This window comes from Primulina huaijiensis, chromosome 8, assembly GCF_012295235.1.
Source record: "Primulina huaijiensis isolate GDHJ02 chromosome 8, ASM1229523v2, whole genome shotgun sequence".
Classification (NCBI taxonomy): Eukaryota; Viridiplantae; Streptophyta; class Magnoliopsida; order Lamiales; family Gesneriaceae; genus Primulina; species Primulina huaijiensis.
The window spans coordinates 9,225,928-9,230,598 of NC_133313.1; positions in this window are offsets into that span (position 1 = coordinate 9,225,928).

A 4,671-nucleotide genomic window follows, 5' to 3' on the forward strand; every position below is an offset into this window, starting at 1 on the left:
GTTCAAGAAATCAGGGAGCAGTTCGTCGAGCTCCAGTGGGCCGAGACAGACAGGGTCGGGCCAGAGATCAGAGTATACAGGGGTTTACTGTAGTTCTTGTGGAGGTAGACATGCCACCGAGCAGTGTCAGGGCGTGATGGGTCGCTGCAACATTTGCAGACAGCAGGGCCACTTCGCCAAGGTCTGTCCACAGAGAGGTGCACAGCAGACTCAGAGTGTAGGAGCATCTGGCTCTGTAGCTCAGCCAGAGAGGCAGGCGTCATCTGTTCATTCATTCCAGCCGGCCCCTACATCGACACAATCCCGAGCCAGAGGTGGCCAGACAGTGAGCCAACCTCCCCGACAGCAGGCTCGAGTATTTGCACTGACAGAAGAGCAGGCTCAGGATGCCCCTGATGACGTTATAGCAGGTAACTGTTTTATTTGCGGTTATCATGCTTATGTCCTGATAGACACAGGTGCATCACATACATTCTTATCTGAGCATTTTGCATTGACACATGCATTGCCTATTGAGTCGTTGGCTACTGTAGTGTCTGTCTCTTCTCCTTTGGGGACAGGGTTGATATCAGTGACATCTGTTAGATCGTGTTTACTACAGTATGATGGGCATGAGATAGATTTAGATTGTATTGTACTTGGGTTATCTGATTTTGATTGCATTATTGGTATCGACATGCTAACCAAGTACAGAGCGACAGTAGATTGTTTCCACAAGGTTGTTAGATTTAGACCAGAGATGGCTGAAGAGTGGAAGTTCTACGGCAAAGGGTCTAGAGCTAAGATTCCTTTGATTTCAGTATTGTCTATGACTCGATTACTACAGAAAGGAGCAGAGGGGTTCCTTGTCTATTCAGTAGATTTACTGAAATCGAGCCCAGCATTGGCAGATCTGCCAGTGGTTTGCGAGTTTGCAGATGTGTTCCCCGATGAGATTCCGGGATTGCCTCCAGTCAGAGAGGTAGATTTTAGCATCGACCTAGTACCAGGTACGGTTCCTATTTCTCGAGCTCCTTATAGAATGGCACCGATAGAATTGAAAGAATTGAAAGAACAGCTTGAAGATTTGCTGGCCAAGGGATATATCAGACCGAGTGTATCTCCTTGGGGCGCACCAGTGCTATTCGTGCGAAAGAAAGACGGTTCGATGAGATTGTGTATCGATTACCGGCAACTGAACAAGGCAACAGTAAAGAACAAGTACCCATTGCCTCGCATCGACGATTTGTTTGATCAGTTGCAGGGATCCTCTGTCTATTCCAAGATCGACTTGCGATCTGGATATCATCAGCTGCGAGTCAGAGATTCAGATATACCGAAGACTGCATTCCGAACCAGGTATGGACATTTCGAGTTTATTGTCATGCCTTTTGGTTTAACGAATGCGCCAGCGGTGTTTATGAGTCTGATGAACCGTGTCTTTCAGAGGTATCTGGATGAGTTTGTGATTGTTTTTATAGATGATATTTTGGTTTACTCGAGAAATGAGACTGATCATGCTGAGCATTTGAGAATTGTGTTGCAGACGTTAAGAAATGAGCAACTGTATGCTAAACTGTCAAAGTGTGAGTTTTGGCTGAGACAAGTTGTCTTCTTGGGTCATATCGTATCTGGAGACGGTATTTCTGTTGATCCGAGCAAAGTCGAGGCAGTGATTAATTGGCCTAGACCAACCTCTGTGCCAGAGATACGCAGTTTCATGGGTCTAGCAAGGTACTATCGACGATTTATTAAAGATTTCTCCAGTATTGCGAAACCGATTACCCAGTTGACACAGAAGAATACTCCATTTGTGTGGTCTGAAGATTGTGAGTCTAGTTTCTTAGAATTGAAGAGACGACTAACCAGTGCTCCAGTCCTGACGATACCTTCAGGTACGGGTGATTTCGTTGTATATTATGATGCATCGCACAGAGGGTTAGGATGTGTTCTTATGCAGCGACAGCATGTTATTGCCTATGCTTCGAGACAGTTGAAGCCACACGAGACTCGATACCCAATTCATGATCTTGAATTGGCGGCTATTGTCTTTGCACTGAAGATATGGCGACACTATCTCTATGGTGACGAATTTGAGATCTACTCTGATCACAAAAGCCTGAAGTATCTGTTTTCTCAGTCAGAGTTGAATATGAGACATCGACGATGGCTTGATCTGCTGAAAGACTTTGATTGCGAGATCAAGTATTATCCAGGGAAGTCGAATGCAGCAGCAGATGCCTTGAGTCGAAAGATATGTTCCTTATCCCTGTCGACGATAGGTGTTTCGAATATGATAGAAAATTGTTGCTTTTCTGGATTAGCATGTGATACAGATAGTAGACCGTTGCGACTTGCCACTATTCAGTGTGAACCAGATTTGATTGTTCGCATCAAAGAGGGCCAAAGGACCGATCAGAGTGTTCAGAAGTCGATTGATAAGGTCAGATCAGGACATATTTCTGAGTATCAGGTACGTGATCATGTGTTGTATGTGAATAACCGTCTTGTAGTGCCAGATGTTTCAGATTTGAAACAGCAGATATTGTCAGAAGCGCACTGTAGTCGGTTCAGTATTCATCCTGGTGGCAGGAAAATGTACAATGATTTGAAAACACAGTTCTGGTGGAAACAGATGAAGACAGATATTGCAGAGTTTGTGTCTAAGTGCTTGAATTGCCAACAGGTGAAGGCCGAGAGAAAGAAGCCCGGAGGGTTACTTCAGAGTTTAGCTATTCCTGAATGGAAATGGGATCACATTTCCATGGATTTCGTCACGAAGTTACCACGATCATCCCGAGGCTGCGATGCGATTTGGGTTGTGATAGATAGATTGACCAAATCCGCATGCTTCATTCCGTACAAGATGACGTACAGATATGAGCAGATGGCCGAGATATATGTCCGAGAAGTGGTCAGATTACATGGTGTGCCGAAGTCGATCGTATCAGATCGTGATCCGCGATTCACTTCACACTTTTGGCACAGTCTACAGCAGGCTCTAGGTACGACTTTACACTTGAGTACTGCTTACCATCCCCAGACAGACGGACAGTCAGAGCGGACTATCCAGACTTTAGAAGATATGCTGAGGGCTGTAGTACTAGATTTTGGTACTAGTTGGCAAGATTCACTAGCTCTTTGTGAATTCTCGTACAACAACAGCTACCAGACTAGCATTGAGATGGCACCGTTTGAGGCATTATACGGGAAGAAGTGCAGATCTCCGCTGTATTGGGATGATATCTCAGAGGTACCAGACTTAGGGCCAGATATGATTTGTGAAATGACAGAGAAAGTGAAGATAATTCAGAAGCGAATGAAGACGGCACAAGATAGACAGGCGAAGTACGCGAACATCAGACGTCGACCATTAGTATTTGAACAGGGAGACAGAGTATTCTTGAAGATTTCTCCTTTCCGAAGCGTTGTCAGATTTGGCAAACGTGGGAAATTGTCTCCGCGATACATCGGTCCATATGAGATTCTCGAGAAGATAGGAGATCGTGCCTATCGACTCGCCATTCCTCCTTCTCTATCTGGGATACATGACGTTTTTCACGTATCAATGTTGCGTAGATATATGCCAGATAGTTCTCATGTCATTCAGCCTGAAGAAGCCGAGTTAGATCAGACTTTGAGTTACGTTGAGCAGCCAATTCAGATTCTGGATCGGAAAGAGAAACAACTCAGAACGAAGACTATTCCGCTGGTGAAAGTCCAATGGAGTCGTCACGGCATTGAAGAAGCGACTTGGGAAACAGAATCAGAGATGAGACAGAGATATCCAGAGTTGTTTCCGTGATGTGAGTAATTATTCAGCTTTTGATTATCTTGCTTTTATATCCGCTTTGCTTGATTGCCTGAGATTTCGGGGACGAAATCATATCTTAGAGGGGGAGAAATGTAATGCCCGAGATTTTTATCCTGTTAATCTGAGCCGATTTGTTGATTCATTGATATGATTATAGACAGAGCATGTCGAGATGGGCTTGGAATTGTTGAGTTGAGAATATGTGCAGGAATTATGTGTGAGACCCGAAGGTCTCGCGCATATGCGCGGCTGGTGGGCGCGCATATGCGCGAGCTGAGTGAGTCCAAGAGATGCCGAGACGAAGGTCTCGCGCATATGCGCGACAAGAGGCGCGCATATGCGCGAGGTGTCCAGTTGCCAAAGGAGTTGTCCAGAGAAGTTGGCGCACATGCGCCGAAAGAAGGCGCGCATATGCGCCAGCAGCTGAAATTGTTAAGTGCCGAGACCGTAGGTCTCGCGCATATGCGCGAGAAGAGTGCGCGCATATGCGCGAGCAGCAGAACGGCCAAAATGCCGAGACCGAAGGTCTCGCGCATATGCGCCGGTTGAGGTCGCGCATATGCGCGAGACGTGCAGAATGAAAAATAAGCCACTTGTCCTAACCATGCATATATAATGTGTATTGTTTCATTTCCTTCGAGATTTCAGCAGGAAAGTGAGAGAGAGTTCAGAAATTCCCTCAAGCTTCATCTTACCTTAGATTGTTGATTTTGAAGAATCCAACCATCCGATTATCGATCCGAGTTGAGATTCTTACTCCTCTCGACAAGGGCTTTGAAAGGCTATAGATTTTATTACTTTCCAGCATGTTTTGATATTTTTGGGTTGGAAAAATCAATATATGTTTGATAATATATGTTGTTGAGATGATGAGGCAC